This window comes from Camponotus floridanus, unplaced genomic scaffold, assembly GCF_003227725.1.
Source record: "Camponotus floridanus strain SB8 unplaced genomic scaffold, Cflo_v7.5 scaffold20, whole genome shotgun sequence".
Taxonomy (NCBI): domain Eukaryota; kingdom Metazoa; phylum Arthropoda; class Insecta; order Hymenoptera; family Formicidae; genus Camponotus; species Camponotus floridanus.
The window spans coordinates 1,799,292-1,818,781 of record NW_020229326.1 but is presented as its reverse complement, the minus strand read 5'-3'; the positions used below and the strand labels follow the sequence as shown (position 1 = coordinate 1,818,781).

At 41.5% G+C, this 19,490-nt stretch overlaps 1 protein-coding gene across 2 annotated transcripts in view; it reads right to left on the bottom strand.

The window, feature by feature from the left end:
- The window catches only part of LOC105249927 (transcription factor Sox-2), an 86,461-nt gene that overhangs the window by 33,792 nt on the left and 33,179 nt on the right, over positions 1 to 19,490 (bottom strand). The window lies entirely within an intron of this gene.

The following is a 19,490-nucleotide window of genomic DNA, read 5'->3' as shown; positions in this document are numbered from 1 at the left end:
TTTTCGGTGGAATCTACCGTGCACATTGTAACAGGTCAAAATAATATCTCTGTCAAGACGGAAACGCGCGATACCCAAAAGTCGTGGCTAATCCTTTGATTTCTTAATCGGGACGCACCACGGGCGTGTTTGTGTGTTGCGACAGCCGGGGCATTATCGCGCGCCGATTACGAGCGACATCGTCGACCATAGGTGGAAGCGGAGTGGGGAGGTTCGTGAGAACCCCATCTGCCCGCGGAAAGGGGTGGACGGGGCGAGCGAGTCGAAAGGGGGACGAGGTAGGAGGCGCGCATTTCTCGTCGAGGGTGGAAATCACTGTCTGCAGGCATTAGGCATTCATGCGTGTCGGTTGCGTGAGTCCCCGCCGCCGCACATGCGCATGTATGTGTGGGAATGTGAATTCGCCGCGGTTATCGTCCGCCGACGTTATAATTCGAGGGGTCGGTTTGGAATGTGATTTTTGGTCGACGCAATATGTCGCCGGGACGGACGAATTCGCCCACGCGAGTGGATTGTTTGCCGGGAGACAGTGAGCGAGGAGTCTTATTCGAAATGATAGCATCGAGAATGCGGAACGTCGTTTCTCTTCCTTCGCTTTTTGCGAATAGAAGCGGATTTTTTTTCGACTTGTAGCATGTCGATGCGATAAAAACGAAGGGACAAATCGGTAACTAGATATCTCCGTATAAAAAGGACATCTATCAGCGGTTATTAATGATATAAATCGAATCGCTTGAGGTTTGTTCGCGTATTAGGTAGCGCTAAGGAATGCGAAAAGGCGCTGAGCGTGTGATGCACTTCGCAGAAATTTGTAATGCAACGCGGAGACAACGCTTTCTTAGCTCCCGTAATCCGAGAGAATTGCCAAGGTAGCTCATACGAACATGAAATTTACAATCGGATCACATTGCGAGACGTTGATACGACCCGATATACGATTCGATAAGCGTCGATATGCGTGAAAATTTGACAAAAATTTTAAGAAATAATTTAAGAGACGAGATTTCCTATATCTTTTACTATTTTATTCGCCTATTAAAAAAATTATAAATATAAAATTTTAATTTCCTTTATTTTTATCTTGATAATATGTGATCAAAAATTAATTAATATCTTTCTATTCAAATTGATAAAGTCACGACGAGATATCGCGAATCTTTACACGATAATCGCCACGAGGACAGACTATATCGAATGACGATCGCACATTCCTTTCTCAAGTAGAGCGTAAAACTTCCACGATGGGTATTCGAAAATTAATAGACGGGTATATAGCTTTCAATCTACATTTTTTGGACATAATCACAGTGTGTGACCGATTGCGTTCAATTTTGTCAGAAATAAGTAATAAATTGTACAAAAGAAAATGTTATATATTTAGTAATAAATATAAAAAAAGAGAACAAATACACCAATATAAAATAAAATTTTTCTCAAAAAAATCTATAAAACATTCTTTGAAAAATTAGTCTGCACACTATGATTTTTACAGTAGTTTTAATTCTTTAACTACGGATATGCATTCCTATTCATTGTCTATTGACAGTTGTAGTTAAAGGGTTAAACAAATGATTCTTAAATGCAGAAAATTTATATTCTTCTTAGAAAGGTATTTCTATTTCTGAAAAGGTGTTTCTGTTTCCAGTAAAAAAAAAAACATTTATAACAAAACATTAGCATCGGTATACTTTGTTCTTCAATGACATGTTCTGGATTTGCTACCTGTCAAGGTAGTCAGAATAAAAGTCCAGAACAAAAGATTAAATTATTTTCTATTGATCTTACAACTGGGATCATCGATCACAGAGAAAATTATGAGACGTTTACAACAATAGTTTGTTATTTTTGGCTGACAAAAGGTTTACTTTGGACGTCATAGGAAACTTTTACAAATGTTGCCCGTAAAGATAATATAACGCGCCATTAACGTCATCTCATTTTTAATTATTTATCACTGAAAAAAACTACAACATGAAATTACGTTGCTATTGTCTTTCTGCACGTTTTAATGCAGTGTCTTTACTAAAATTCTATAAAAAGATTCTCTGACTTTTTAAATATTCTTAATCAAAATTCCAGATATAGACAAAGACATATAGATAAAGACTTTTTAGTGCAACTTTCTTCAAAAGAATTTTTTTATTGTATGCATTTTTTAATGCTCTTCATCACTCATACGAAAAATAGCTACTTAAGTTTAAAGATACCGAAAAAAAAACATTTTCATTTTTTCTGAAATTTAAAATAAAGGATACATATGTTAAACACATAATTTACAACTTGGTTTATTAACAGATAACTGATTGCTTAATATGAGAGAAAAATTATCCAAAAGAGAATTTTTTAGAATCTGAATAAAATTTCATGAGCATAATTTTTTTTTAGGTACAAAGGAAATTCCTGAAAATCCCAAATTTTCTATGTTTTTTCAAACAATAGAATAATGTAATAACAATAACGATAAAAAAATTATATCATTTCATGGAAAATGTACTAATGACTCGTGTTAATCGACGAAATTCGATGGAATTGTCTGATGATCTTGAAGATGATCTACGATCGACAATCGTTGGAGCGATTTCTTTCTTTCTCTCTCTTGATGTGTATAAGACTCGCGGGCTTTCACTGCGCAAATACCGTGTCCCCCGTGTCGCATAATCACTGTACTTAAGGGGAGTGGTTCCACCCGTGACCGGGTTCCCATAACCCCAGCGTTATTAAATACCAAAGCAAAATCACGTCGTTCACGTATGTCCCACACGATTTGGCCGTTTTGGCAGGTGCTTCGTCCACAGATTTCCCATAAAAAGGGAACGCCGTGCGCGACTTTAATTATGCTCTCCACCTGCCACCGTCGAAATTCCCATGCTGACATGGGGCAGACGGGGAGAGAGGACGAAGAGAGAGAGAGAGAGGAAATCCGACGCGATTTCTCGTTCCGGCGTTACGCATAAATCAGGGTGAACGAGCATTATTTAAATATTTATGACGATTGTAATTGTAATGCGGCGCATATCCCCCCTTTTCCTCGTTAACCTCTCGATAGAGGAGACAGTCCTGTCGACAACCTTCGGATACTTTATATCGGACTTTACCGTAATTTCATAGTGACACGTTGTAAACTTAAGGATGTTTTGTATGTACAATTCTAGCAAAAAGTAGCTGAAAATTAATATTGACGAATATATCCACTTTTAGTGTATTTTGAGTAAGAAATTGTGTGGAAGCTACAGTGCAGAGATGTATTTTTTAATATTTATTGCGTTTTTATCGAAATATTCCGAATTTTGTTAATCGAAATGATTAACTTTTGGCAGAGAATTTCGCCTTGTGACAGATACATGGCTAATTTCACTGAATTATATTTAATATCTTTTTAACCAATTAGTACTTGTATAATATTATTTGACCAAATCTTTCCTCTGTATCTAAATTACACTTTTGCAAATTTTAAACAAGTTCTGAATATTATTTCCATGTGTTTTTATCATTTTTATCATTCGACGTGGTTATACGTTTCCCATAAAAACACATGTAATTCGGTCACAAATTAAAATCCTTATAACTTGTGAACGCTTTAGTGAATCGATTTAAAAATTGTACTGAAGATTCTAAACACATGTAAGGACATTCTGTACAATTTTCATTAAATTCTCAATATTTTGAAAATAGCTACAAAACATCCTTAATCTCATTTTATGTAACATCACGCTTTCATCTGCAATTTTGAAATAAAATGTAATACAAAATTCCTTTGATGAACGCGAGTTTTCAATTTATTATTATTCGCCAAACACATGGTTCTCTCCAAGCGGCTTGCAATCGCGTGAGTCATAAGAAGCTGCGTTAACGAAATCAATGGATACAGGCTACCCGTGCTCGAAACTGCCACCGAGCGCATTGCGAGGTGAATTTCGCGGAACGCGCCGTCGACCGAAATGAAATATCCGAGTTATTGCGCGCTCGTCAAGTTGGCCGCGCGCCGGACAATGAAAAGAGGAAGAGAACGGAGGAAAAAAAGAATGGAGAAGAAAGAGACGAGACGAGGCTCTCGAAACGATGCACAGGGGGGAGGCGGGGTGAGAAAGTCGGATACCGTCGTCGCGATGCCGGGGCGTCAGTATCCGCGTAACAAATCGCCCTTTTAATCACGAGTGACTAGCTGCCTCGAGTCATTCCGGCTTAATGGCGGCCCCTTGTTTAGACGCGCACCAAGTCGCAATGCGGTAGGTTGCCCGGGCAATTTCGTCCGCGCGCCGATACGCCGACGTTTTGTTTAAACCACCCCGGGCTCATTAGTCATCCGGGCTTGCGGACGGCACAAAGTAACCCTTTGACGAGCGATCCGCGCGCGGTTCACCTTGGCTCTCGGCAAAAAGAGAGACACGCTCGTGTGTCAAAACAAGTTCGCGTGCCTCTGGATTCGTCCGGAGAACGGGCCATCTTCGCCCGACGCATCATTTGTAAGCGATATATATGTACCTGTGTATCAAAGTGAATAAAATAAAAAAAAGATTGCAAGACATAAAATCTAGTATTCGCAGAAAAAATATTTTATATATTTTTAATAATTTAATGAAATATTTCAGAATTCTTTCCTTCGCCGTATTTTCACAGGAGCGTGCAGACACCTAATAACAACATTGGCAAAGTCAACGAGCCGGTACGGTCTCATCAGCGGATGAAATCAGTGCGAGCCCGTTGTCCGGTAACGTCGTTCGCGTAGGTTCCGCACCCTTCCGGTTCCGGTGTTCCGGTAGGCTTGCGCTTTCTCTCTCTCTCTCTCTCTCTCTCTCTTGTCGCCACGGGGAGCCCCCGACTTCCGGTGTTCAGGTGGGATACACGCTCAGCCGAGCGTCGTGACGCCTCGGATCCATGGATCCATGGATCCTCCTTCGCTCCCTGTCCATCTCATTCCGCGATAGGCCGCGCTTCGGATTCACTTTCGATGGGACTTCCGGCAGCGACACGACATTAAATTTAGTGGGATCTTATCTCAATCTAAGTTAAAAATGTACCTTCCAGTTAGTGGAAGAATCATTTGATTTACAAAAAGCTAGTGTATTTAAATAGAGCGATGAATGAGCGATATTATTTATAACGTTTTTGATATAGTAAACTCATCATGATCAAAGTCAACGATAATTGCCATCTGTCTTTCGAGAAGTATAATCGCTGCGAAAACATAATTATAGACGTTTAGATATAATTGTAATCTTTTACGAGATACACGTGTCTCACGCGATAGATTTTTACGACGACGAATACGTGAATGTTCTCTCTGTCGAAAAAATTGGCGCGTATTATTTGGCAGCTTTACGCACTGGCCATTTTTATTGCGCCACTTTTCACTCGACAATGCCGGGCAAGCGTGACGCTAACGCGGGTTCGCGCGGGTTTCGTGATGCCTGGTTTTTTAGGCTCGGTCGATGGGAAAAAGCGATCGCGACCGGAAGTGGAAGTGGAAGTGGAAATTGAGGCAATGAGAGCGTATAGCCCGACGCCGCTCTTATCGAGACATCGTCGGTCTCTGGTTTCCGCAATTTCCTATCTGTCGACCGTGTATGCGTCCTGCAATAAAAATACATTTCATCATCGGCTGCGCCGATCATCGAAATCCGCGTCCACGTGCGTCGAAAAGCATGCATACCTCGTGCGTACACATTATGGGAGATAAAAAAAAAAGCCGCGAGATAAGAACGCACAATGTAACGAAAAATTGCTGTAGATATACCTGATATCATTATCAGGGTCTTTTAGATTACATTATAATGACTTTTAAGGAGGTGCGCACAGTAATATATAAAGATATTCCGTGCGGCTTAACATTTGTCAGGTATTTGATCGTGAATCAATCATTATATTCTATTTTTGTCAGAAATAAAGATAGGATAGCTTGCATAAAGATAGCTTATCACAGATCGGGAATATTAATTACATTTTTCTGCAAATATCATTATCTCGTTTGAAATAATTCATTGGCTGATTGGGTTTACTGTCATGTTTTGTCAACTATCGTGACATCTACTTTAAATATTTAAATTAATATAAAATAAAGTAAATATAAAATAAATTAATATAAAATAAAATAAATTAATATATATATAAAATTAAATAAAATTAATTAATAAAATATCTATAATTATATTAATTAAATATTCTGATAAATATACGTTGAAATCAATACACTTTATGAAAATAACACACACACACACACACACACACACACACACACACACACACACACACAAGATGACAAGAAATCAAAATAACAAGAAATATTATCGATAATAATTAGATTAGCAGTTGTAATTTTTGAAAAAGAGAAATAAATACGCCAGAGAGAGAGAGAGAAACTTATTGTTAGTCAGAATGTCTAGTGACTCAGAAAAAAAATCCCTGATTTTTCCAGGTTTTCCAGAATTAAGAATTATTTTTTGTTGAATGAATTTTTAGTATTACTTTTTTCAAAATGCATAATTTGCGTATATCGCCATATTGTAAGTTAATTGAATGAGTTAAATTAAAAAATCCTTAAACTATTATTTCGAGAAACAAATAGAATTTAAAAGCCAAATGGAATTTAAGGCCCATTACTCAATATCAAAAAAAGTATTCATTTTATTTGCTAGTAAAGTGAAAATGTAAATTAACACGCTCATAGATAAACCGATTTTCAGTAAACTAAAAATTAGCGCACTATGAGTTGAATAAAGTCTACACTTGTTTTTGTAAAGAAAATGTCGAATTAATGAGAAAAAAATATTAAATGATGTGAAAAAATCCAGATAAATTGTTAAAATCCCTGATTTGTCTTTGAACTGTCCTGACATTTTCATAATTATGAAATCCCTTGACAATTCTCGGTTTTCCAGATTTCCATAATTCCAGATTCCCCGCGAGACACCCTGTTAGCTTTTTAAAAGCACACTCGACAATTTTTCTACTCCCCTAACTTAGATTGTTAAAAAGACGCGAGCTTAAAAACATTATTTGCGGGAGAATTCGAGCGGCGGCGCGTGTCTTTGTTTGCGCGGCGCAAAATATTTTCGACGCTTCTCTCGATGTGAAATCCTGGCATCATAGCCCGTATCCAGGACTCAGGTTCGGTGACGAAACCTAACCGTGAACGCAGAAGCAGTGCGGGGAGGAGAAGACGGAACAGGAGAGAGAACAGGGGAGGGGAGGGAGGGGAGATTCACCCTTGCGGCAACATTGCGAGAGTGCACACCTGGCCGGAGCTGTGCAGCTGCGGCTACAGACCCTCCGACGCCGACAGGGGATGAAAAGGGGAGGGAAAACGAGCGCAGAGCGGAGAATCGTTGCGGGGCATCCAGGTTGTCGCAGCGCGAGGGAGAGAGAGGGAGAAGCGGGAGAGGGGAAAGAGAGAGAGAAGCAAGGTTTGGATGCTGAGATTTCAGTTACGTATTCGCCCTGTGCGAAGATTTCAACGCCGCTCGACCGCTGGAAACCGAATTGGGATAAGTATGCGACGATGAACGATACCATATGCGCGATGCTACAGGCGAATCAATCGGCCCGTATTTTGATTTAACGCTAAATACGTATATCGCTTTTTAAGGTGAAACAGATGTGAATAAAGGATGCTGATATTTTTGAACATGTTGACGCGGTAAGAGAAGTAACCCAGCGTTACATTTTGATTCGAATAATATAATCATTCAAGCATTCTTAAATTAAATGATTAAATAATTAAGTAAATAAATATTATAATTGCGTTATGGAAACACAATTGAAAAATTTCTTCACATGTAACTCTTATTATCGCTTTTTTTACTCACGCCAGTTCCTCAAACGATCTCGACGCAATCTCTCGGCGTAGTTCCTTCCGCCAAGGGGGCGTGCAGGTGAATTTATTCAAATGCCGATCAATTCAAAAGGGCTCATCGACGCAAGCATCCTACCGCCTCTCTTTCTCTCTCCCTCTCTACACCTCTTGCTTTCTTTTGTCATTCATCGTATACGACTCTCTTACACGACGATCTTCGTCGGCACGACGAGGGCCAGGGACAATGACCGTGATATACGATTCTCGAATTTGTTTATAAATGCCCGGGATGGCGCCCGTTTGAGGATATAAACGGGCTTATAAGCCCCGTCGCGCGAAAAATGCGCGCTCCGTCACATTCCCCGTTCCGAAAGCGACAGGTTACTCATGAAATGTTACGTCAAGGGCAAGGGTTATTGAGACATCAAGAAAGGATATCCCCTCTACGGTCGCGTGAGAGTAACATACTAGAGCCATTTTATCTATTTAAAATTAAAAAATGATCCTTTTTCAAATCCAAATTAAATAAATGCCACCTCGAACGCGCTTTACCTTCGGAAGGAAAGAGAAAGTAATTATGAGAAGGAAACGAGAGAAATCAGTCGAGGGGAAATTCGTGGAAAATGCGAGTCGAAAATTCTTTCGCGCGATATTGCCGAGAATTATGTCACCCTTTTGTCTCCTTAATTACTCGGGATAGCGCCGAGAGCGAAGCAGTTGAGGGAAATGAAAAATGTTTACTGGACAGTTGGCAAGGCGACGTATCAACTCCAGAGACAAAGCTTGTCGGGACGCAATTATAAAAGAAACGTGTCCTAAGCACGAGGAAGATCTGGGAGCCTAAGTTTATTTACATCACAGTGCCGGAGTCGACTCTCTCGTTGCTTTGTGGCATGCCTGCCATAATGCATATTAATAGGGAATAATCCTTATGGGGGCGGGCGTGGCGGAAGGCGACTCGAGATACCCTTCCAATGTGTGTATGTATGATATATATGTGTGTATATGATATATGTGTGTGTGTGAGAGAGAGACAGAGAGAAAGTCAGGAAATATACAATCGCGGATACAAGCCAGGCGCTTTAACGGAATGACGTGGAAATTTCGTGACGGATTTCCACGTCCAAGATGAATATTCATGCGAGTCGCGCGCGAGTGGCTCGTGCTATTGCCACTGTTACTTTTTTTTTTAACAACAAAACACGACTGGTGATCACGATCGCGTGTCGCGAAAAAAGAAAATTAAGGCTCTACAAGTTTTTGCAGATTTGTCGTCAAGCAATTTTGAAACGCAATCTGAGAAATTAGAATTTAATTCAGGGAATTTATACGAAAATTAATTATACATTATCTCTTTCGACGAATTTAAGAAGGCAGATATGTCCAAATAATTAAAATATTATCCTTACACTGAGAAAAATATCCGGTGAAAAGGTAACAAACGGATATTACGGATAAACGGATCCGATTATTAACCGATCACTTTAATCGGAAAAAAAAGAAACCGGTCAGATATCCAATCAGAAAATATCGATCGATCGGATATCTGATCAGAAAGTTCAAAATTCGGAACTTTCCAATCAGATATCCGATTAAAATGATCGGTATAATATCTGTTCGAAATTACCTTCTCATCGGACATTTTTCTCATTGTAAAAAAACCGATTATTTTTCTCAAATTGAACATTTGGATATATAAGCATTTAAAAAAATTAACATATTTAAAGATAACATTAAAATCTTTAAAATGTTTTCCTGTAGAATTGTTTTTTTATTTATATGTATTTTTGAAAATTATTTATTAATTACTATTTGTATTTAATTGCTATCATTCTTTTAATCTGTTCAGGAATAAATAAATTGTTTTGATCGCTTAAAGAAATTATAATTTTATCAAAAATTACGATTAAAAAAATTTGACTTCATTTAAAATTTCGAAAGAGCTTATATTTAGCAGCAATCCAAATGTAGCCAAACATATGAGAGAAGAAATAAAATAAAATTATTAGGATATGTTGATTCAACGTCGAGAAAAACAAATATAAAGATAGGTAATTTTATCACATGATTTTGCAACTGCGTTCTCTCTTAATATCAATTTCTCTCTCTCTCTCTCTCTTTCTCGTGAAAACTTGACACGAGACGTATTGCAAAGATAAGATAGCAGAATATTTGACATACTGTAAAATTAAGAAGTCTGCGATGTATGCGCATGCAACGATCGTTGCATCAAGGAGAAACCAACTTTGGATGCGTCGAGGTACCTGTGCGTGAATAGAAAACGGCGCCACTCTCTCTTTCTCTCTCTCTCTCTCTCTTTCTCTCAAGACACCCCGTGCGTCGATCGTGCATGTTTACGTTGCATTACAGATGCAGTGTCTCTTAACGGTATGCGGACGGGACGCAATGCGCGTTTCCACGCAGAAAAATTCGCACATAATTTTTTTTAGTTTTTTTTCTCTTTTTCCTCGATCGCGTCGCGCCAGCTTCGGTTAGCTACGAAACGGCGCTGTTCAAATATTAACACGGAAAACAGAGGAGATTCCCAGACCTTGCTTGGTTTCGTAACACTGGTAGCCGAGTTTACACGTTTACCCCGAGGTTATCTGTGCTCGCTCGTGTTTGTCGACACCTTGGCGTCCCCTCTGCGCTCGCGCGCGCACGCGTTAAGTGTATGCGTAAATGTAACTTACGACGCGCAGTAGCGCGTGACCGGTCACCCACGCGCGACTCGCCCGTCCCGTGCGATTACATCACGAGGCCGCATTTCAGAGAGTTGCTCCTCTCTGGTTCCTATATTTATAAAGTTCTAATCACGAGCAACATGCAAGCGCTCTAAGTGAATCTATTAACATATCTATTAACATATTCAATATTTGGCCGAATGTATTGTATATTAATGTAATCCCGTTATGAATAAATGTAACCCGATTAATTTGAGCGATAAAGATAATTGTGCAGAAAGCTTAATTATACGAGACGACTTTATTATATTTTTGAGTATCTCAGGTATTTCATATGTAAGCTTGTATAAAAAATAATTATATTTTCATGAAATAATAAATTTAAATTTCTCTCAAGAGCTTAAAGTTCAATCAATGGCTCGTGGCAAGACGATGCAGCTGCCTACACGTATCATATTATAATAGTATATTTACAGAAGCGTAATCATAGAAATCGCGTCTATTACGAGTCGTTCAATATTTGATCAACATATATATATATATATATATATATATATATATATATATAAATCCAACACCATCATGTGCATCGAGCATTAACTGAAAGTAATAACGTCTAATTATATATCTATACAGTCTACAATTAAACATTATTAATTCATGTTTACGATAATAAAATATGCGTCGGAAACTTCTTGTCGTCATTATATTTTTGTCACGGCGGGAAAAGTGTAATAAAATAAGAGAAAGTAGAGAACAAAACGAACAAAAATCTCATAAAATCACCCTAACGGAGAGCCCCTGGCAGGCGATCGGCAGGCAGGTATGCTCGAATTCACTTTCCGTGGATTCACTGTCGCTGCCGCCGACGCGTACTAAAGGTATAACCGGCGCAGACAGTTGGGCGCCCAAAGCTTTAGCATGCAGTAAAGGCCCCGCACGATCCTGTACGAAGGACCCCTCTCTCAGGTAGCCGTCGCCTCGCCTCTCTACCTTCGTTTACCAGTCCCACCCCTCCCTCTCCTTCCCCTCTCATCGCCCTGGTCCCCCTCAGGACCATTCGCTTGCAGCAGGGCGAGAGGACCGGAGCGGCCCAGGGGTCCGTAAGTCCACCCCTGAACGTCACCCTCCCCCTCGTGTTTTCCCCACGAGCACACCTGGTCGCAGCCGGATTCTAGGCGAGGATCAACAGGACGGTCGAACACGATCCTCTCGATTTTTCCTCCTTGTCTTTTCCGCCATCGTTTTCGCCTTTCTTTCTCTTCCTCTCTTCCATTTTATTCAAGAAATTATAAAATAGTAATTTTGTTACTAATGATATCGCTGTGTGTCTAATTTATAATGGCGAATAATTACTACAGTTGAGATGTACCTGCATCAGAATAATCGATTGAAAATAATTTCAGCTTCATCTACGTTTTTTTGTTAGATTCTTTTGCAAAAAAGAGCGCACCACATGTATCAATTAACGATCTTATTAATTTTGCTTGATTGATTGGCAAATCGTCTACCCGTAGATGGTTCTCCGCAAGTTGGACGACGTAATACACTTCTCGAGGCGGCTTCGATACCAACAGCTCTATACTAGGTAACGAGGGCTCGGTAATCATACACCGGTATCAACCGAGAGCTCGAGCGTTCGCGTCGGGTTCATTTAGAGGGGCGGGGAGGGGAAGACGAAGCAGAAAGAACGGTGCGAAGGAGAGAAGAGGGCAAAAACGAAAGATAGAAAGGGAAAGAGAGAGAGAGAATGGTGGTTTCTCGTTACAGAGCTTCCTGTATGGAAATCACGGAATGCCAGTCTCTGATCCGGAGCCGCGTGTCTGGCACAATAATCTGAGATTTAAATCAAATCTAGGCTATATAAGCGACCCTTCTACGCGCGCGCGACCACCGACGTCTTCCGGATGGTCCGTCCTTTCTCCCTCGTCTCCCTCTCTCTCTTTTTCTTTCTCCGAGTGGAATGCGAAGGGCGAGGGAGAGAATCCTCGAGATAGGTACTATGCTCCGTAATCGATTTTCATATATATATATATATATATATATATATATATATATATATATATATTGTATATTCGCCCACGAATACAAACATGAAACCCGGACAACGTTTTATGACAGATGGTAATAGTAGTTAAAGTTGAAGAAAATGGTGAATATATACAGGGTCAATAAACGTCATATAAAATTATAAGAATCCGTGTACGATAATATTAACAATAAAAGATCAAACACGACAGAAAGTAGCTTCCTTTTTTAAGGACAAAAAAATAATCCTAAAAAATTGAAAAAATTAAATCTAAATCACATTGGTTACTCTTTAATTTTAAAATAGAATTTAGTATTTTTTTTTTCAAAATCGGTGCAAGTTAATATTGTTTCACGGATCATTGCTATTTTTGCTCCAAGCTGTCACGTATCTATCTAGAAACAGAAAAAGGATCGTGTCACTATATACATGCTTTTCTCTCTCTCTCTTTTCTGTTTCATCTTCCGCGCTTTTCTTTTTCCTTTTTTTTCCATTCTTTTTTTGCTCCGTTCGCTCGTCTCTCCTGAACGCAGAGATATTCCGGCTGAGTTGCGCCTTCTCCCGAACTATCGTGGGCCGGATCGAATGGCGGTCCAGGACCACTCTCGAGAGGCAAGATGAGGAGAGGTAGGGAAGAGGGGAAATATCGTGATCTCGAAAAGAGTGTGTAGCCAGGGGTGAAATCCGGTAGCCGCGGCCACGTCGACCCACGTTTGCGTTTGACGGGGCGCAAAACGGTCTGGCAGCCGCGAACAGATTTCGGGGATGTGGACTTCGCGAGCGGCCATTAAAAATATCGCAAACGACGTAGCGCTTTACCGAGAGATTCGTTTCGACATTATTCGGGAATGGAAAAAAATTGAGTAGGTCAACATCGAGAGAGAGCACAAATTTGCGATGAAAAAATTTAAAAACTGGAAAGGAGAGATTCGTTTCTCGTCTCTTCTTTTCTCGAGAGAAAGCGCGCGAGATTTATGATAGACTCTGTACACAGAGCCGCTAACATTGCGTATGTGCAAAAACCGGCGATTAAGAAAGTGTTAATAACACGTATCTTTCTCTCGGATATCGTCAAGACTTTCGGTGCGCGCCGACATGACCGATGGTTGCATAAGGTAAGACGCGACAGAAACGCGCCACACACGTGTGCCGCGTGTGCCTTGCACCAGGGCACGCTAATTACACGCGCGGTTTAAGACTCGTTGCGGAAAACGAAAGAATATGCGTCGAGAGAAAGAGAGAGAAGAGAAAAAAAACGGAAGAGAGGAGAGACGGTGAAGCGAAGAAGAAAGATGGAGAGGCGGGAGAGAACTCAGGATCATTGTCCGAGTCAATAATTCTCGCAGTTTCTTGCAATTTTTTCTGCAGAACAAACAACGAAGGATATATTCAAAATCCTTCAAGATTCGCATGGATACGTTATTTTTCTAGAGTGTACAAAATTTTAATCGTTTCTCTTCCATGAGTTTACTTTAGAATTTCTTCGCATTTTGATCATTTGAGATCCAAATTGATAAATGATGCGTTCAGTTTATACGGTATTCTTCGATATTGATGGCGGGTCGCGATCCGTCATATCTAAGCAGCCATAATCGACATAGGCGGCGGAATTATATAACGTTGGATCTTTCTCCACGTCCATTACCTCTTTTAGATGTCGACGCGCGCGACAAACGATCGTGCGCCTTTCCTTTCTTCGAATACGGACGTTCTTCCGCGTAAGCGCGCGACGACAACGATTACGCGCGCACGCTCGCATAATTAATTCGTCGCGCCACGTGTCACGCGTTGGCTTTCGTCTCACGCGCATCATCCTTCCTCGCGTAATTCCGAACGAAAAGGGAATACTGATCGCTTATTCACTTCGTTATCTCTACTACTCGCCAGGAAAAATACATACGATTTCTCCCCAGCGCGCATATCGAATTATCGGACGTGATATCGTCATCATTGGGACTCGATTTGAAATTGATCGAAAAATCGGAACGATAGGAAACAATACACGAGTGCTTAAACAACAATGATTGTACAAAAAAAAAGATGCGTCCGTATAAAGAGCGTCCTCCGGCAAAATTTAAATTTCTCCAAATATTCGCTCGGAAGCGACTAAAGTTGCAAATAAGGATCGGCGACTGTGCACAGTGCGCGGCATAGAAATGAAACGTAAGACGCGTATACGTAAAGTTCTCCTAACCGCGGCGGTAATTGTTGGCGAAACTTGACGCGATCGATCGCGGGCCGCGGAAGCTCGTTAGAAAACAAACCGTCGCGCAGCTCGGCGACAATCGGCGGTAGAGAGAGAGAGAGAGAGAGAGAGAGAGAGAGAGAGAGAGAGAGAGAGAGAGAGAGAGAGAGAGAGAGAGAGAGAGAGAGAGAGAGAGAGTTTCAAGTAACACCTACAGACATACATACATACTCCGGAGCTCCGAGCTCTCCCCCCCCCCCCCCCTCGATCGGAAAGCCGATTTTCTCCCTCGCAATTCTCCGACGCGAATTTAATATCCGAGGTGCTCGGCGACGGTCCTGGCGCTCCCGCGTGTGTCCGTGTGTCAAAACCACCGCACCACCTTCCCCCTGTCCCCTTCCGCCCTCTCCCTCTGCCCGGAGGGAGTTTCTTGCTGTAACTAACTACTCGCAAATTTATCGAGGCACCGACTCGAGTTTCTCTCGCCCGCGGTTTCTGGGAAGATGCGTGGGCGGAGGCTGCCGGGGAAACTTTCCAACAGTTTCGCTCCTTCCTCCGTCTAGCCTCTCCCTCCCGATGAGGGTGAGGTAAGGTGAGGCGACGTGTGTGGGTGGCGATGGAACAGCGCCGAGGCGGCGCTCCGAGGACGAGGGGACCGACGTCGCCGCGAACTTGTAGTTTATGAATTTATAGCGGCAGAAAGCAGCAGCCGGGTGGCAAAGGCAACCGAGTTATGCGCGCTCCAGTTTATTCCGTCTCGTCGCCGCACATTTTCCGCATTGAAATTTCCCCTCTCCTCCTCTCCCCATCGCGTACGAGCGTTTTGCGACGCGGGTCCTTCCCCGATACACTTGTGTGCTTGTGTTCTCTGTAAGGACGAAGAGCATCGATATTGGGATCTTTAGCTCCGACATGTCTCCCCTTTAGCGAAAGATTTTTCGACAATATCACTTTCTGCTCATTCATTTTTTAACATACGCAATATTTTTTATGAAAAAAATGTATTTTATTATATTTACGAGAAATTATGACGAGGAGTAAACTAAGAGTCATCTATGAAGATTTAAAGGGAAACAAAATTATTTTCATCGCCAGTGCAATCAGTCAAAGGTACATCGCGCTACGATTGCGATGTACTTTTGACTGATTACACTGTCGATGCAGGACGTAGACACCTCCCTGAGCTAGGTGCAGCTCGGGAAACCAATGTAACCGCATACGCCTATTCCGTTTCCTGCTAAAACACGACGAGTTCCAATTACACAACGGATACCTAGAGCAAGCAGAGAAGAGCGCGCGCGTTTGCATTAGTCACATTTACATTATATGTAAAACTAAAATATTATGTTATAAAGATTATCCTAAAAATAAAGAACGAAAAATATAATAATTAATAATCAAATACATACAGAACAGAGAGAGATAATTAGAGACAATAGACGCGCGCTCTTTCGTATATCCCTTTTATTTTCTCAGCAACACGATATAACTCCTGAACAAAATTAACGGATAATATTTTTTCACCTTTTTTTAAAAGCTGATATTTAAATTTACGAAAAATTGTAAAGAAAAAGTGAGAAAAAAATTACGCGTTAATTTTGTCCAGGAGTATATCTGAATATTTTCCGCCGAGGAGGGAAAGAGGCACCTCGTCCGGACGATCCGTAAAGTTAATACGCAGTTCCGCGAAGTGATTGTGCACGTGCGTGCACCCGCGGGGTGCGTTACGTACACGCGACACCCCGACGGTGTCGACGTTTCACGGATTCTGATACGGTCACGGTGACCGACGATGCCTCCCCTTCCTTTCCCCTCGTGACACCGGGGTCTCGGGTGCACCCACCGTGTCTCCGGCATGACACACCGAATGCGTGGGACGACGGATGCCTCTTCGGGAATCTTCATTCAGACCGCCTTCGGGAGCTTTAATCCTCTCTGCCTCTCGTCTTTCACGCGAATTAACGCGCAATTAACGTATCGATCCGACTGTAATTTTTCATTGGCTCCGATTTTTAACCATCGCTAAACGATGGACGATATAAAAAGTCGAGAATTTTTGCTGATATTTTTCTACGATGCTTTTGTGTAAATTTTCTGTTTGAGCAACCGACGATAATTGTCGCGGCCGCCACAACAATCGCGATCCGGCAACAACGATAAAAGGAAACCGACATTTCTCACGAGGCGGGCCAATATTTGGTCAATAATGTCAATAACCTCGCGCGCATACACGACACTCTCGACGCTCTCCTCGTCGCTTTCACGTGTGTACGTGCACACGGGAAACACGCCACACGTTTTCCTGGTTGAACATGTGCATCGTGACTGGCCAGTTAACATCTCGGCGACGCGAAACACCCTGAGTCATCGATGGAATCGATCCTCCGATGAAAGGATACGCCGTATGAAAAAAAATTGTTGTGAAAATGATTCGATACGTTGGCTACTCGAAGATCTCGGACTTGAAAAAGTCGAGAATCCGATCGAGTCGGAAAAATTTCTCTATACGATACTCGTGTGATACTGGTCCGTTAAATGAAAAGGATGTCATTTCTTGAGTGACGAATGATTCGCTTCAAACTTGTAATTTTCGTTTTCCGTTTTAATGTCTCTCTCTATTTCCTGGAGAAACACGTATCGTTAGCAACGCGCCTCTTTACTCTAAACGTTATTCAACGAATCGAGACGTGAAAATTAAGCCATCCGCCGTGTAATCCAAAAATTCATCTATGTCAGGGGACAGGAAATCTTAGACGTTCCGTAATGGCGAACCATTAGCTCCCCATATCGACGAAACCTTATGATATCAAATTGCCGGGACATTATATGCGACTCCGTGCACTCCTATTAAATGTCACCATTTCCCTAGTGCACAGATAGGAACGCGTATACAAGCGCGGGAAGACGTTAATAAGACACACTGACGAATCAATTAATTATAGACATAATTGAGTTCGTTCAACGAAGAAAGAAAATTTCTCAAAAAAGACACGTTCGTTGAACGTAAATTATCTCGAGAGTTCAGGTAAAAAATAGATTCGTCACGGATCGAACCTGCCAAATTGCGTGATAAAAACAAAGACCACCGATAATTGCCGAATCAAAATAAATGGAAGAGTTTTTTCGAGGAATCCTGCTCGAGCGAGGGCGGAATGCTTGTAAACCCTCTAATTAGCCACGTGACTTGAGACAATTTATGAATCCGGCCACCGATATTAATTCTCCTGTATCCTTTTTTTTAGCCCGACATAACAGGACACATCGCAAAATAATCATCGACGCGGAACGATGTTTATTTTGCGGATACTCATTGAAGCGCGCTCGATTAAACGTCCATCATGTCGGTAAATTCACGGTGAAATTTCGCCAAAATTGAAAAACCAACCATCACGCATGTCGATCCACTTCCTCCCCTATCGTCCAACGGTATCGGCCGCGCATTATATCGTTGAAAAATTCCGTTTCCGCCGCGACGCGAAATTACACGTTCAAACGGTACGCCGCGAATTCGAGAATTAAAGTTAGAAGACAGCTTGTCTCGCGTTTACCATCGCGATAAATTATTCATGAATCCGTCGCGAAGCGAAAGGAGAGAACTCGCGCTGGCTTTACCTCGCAACACGACGCGGACGATGTCAATTTTTTCTCAAATATCACCGGTAGCTCTCGAAGCTGTCGTTTTGATTTGCCGAGGATATTCGCTCGACCGAAGGCGGCGTAAAGAGGTTTCGCTTTTGGCCTGGCTAATTATGCGCCGTCATAAATCGAAGGTAAACCATGCCCGTTGCAGACACTTGTCCTCTCTGCATTATACAGATGCATCCCGTCACGTTGTACAATTTTTCGCGAATTTAATTTAGCGTCAATTCTATGACAGGATTTTCCTTTTAACGAGAATTATAAAACTTTATCGCGTCCTTTACATGGGGAACTTTACGCAGAGCTTTTTAGATAAAATCGAAAATCGTAAAGTACATCGGAGAGTTAAGTGTCGAGGGGGCGGAGGATATGCGTCGCTCGTAAATCGCCGTGAAATATAGTGCCTGAGCGAGCGTGACGACTAACAAGTGTCGCCGTTTAATTAGTCGGAGATGATATAAATTGAAGATGCGTTCGCAAAGGATAGATCGACGTCATCGACGTTGCTCGCCTCACAGACTCGCAATACGACGATGCATAACGTACGGTGCATCCACGCGATGCCGTTAAGCGCGGGATGCCAACGAGGGTTGTCGTCATCAATTAATGTACACGCGACGGCTTAAGATCACTCGAACAAAACGATCGGGACGTAAATAAATTTCCGCTGAACTTTCACCTTTGCTGCAACTAAACCGTAATGAATGACGAATTGACAAGCCAACGTTTTCAACTATCGGATGGGTCTCGCAGGAGAAACGCAAGGCTGTGATGCAGCTTCGATAATTATTATAATTTGATTAAAAATTGGACTTTTTCGTACAAGCACATCGTATTCGTACGTGCACTTTTTCATCGAGAGATTTTTAGCAAATCGAGAATAAATAAAATTCATCGTCAAAATAATTGCGTATACGACTCACGCACATTTTTGCCGACAAAGTATATCGATTTAATATTATTTACTTGTTATTTTAGGAAAGGAAATATTATTACGTGTTTGGCAGTATTTTTATTTTCATGGTCGAGCGGTCGCGTATAAGAAAGATTCCATCGCAAAGCGTGCGTGAGCGCAAGTTATTTCGATGCAACGGGACTCCTTTTTCAGGTAAGAGGCGACATGTACACGCGCATTAACGTGAATCCGATTCGCGCGCCTTATTG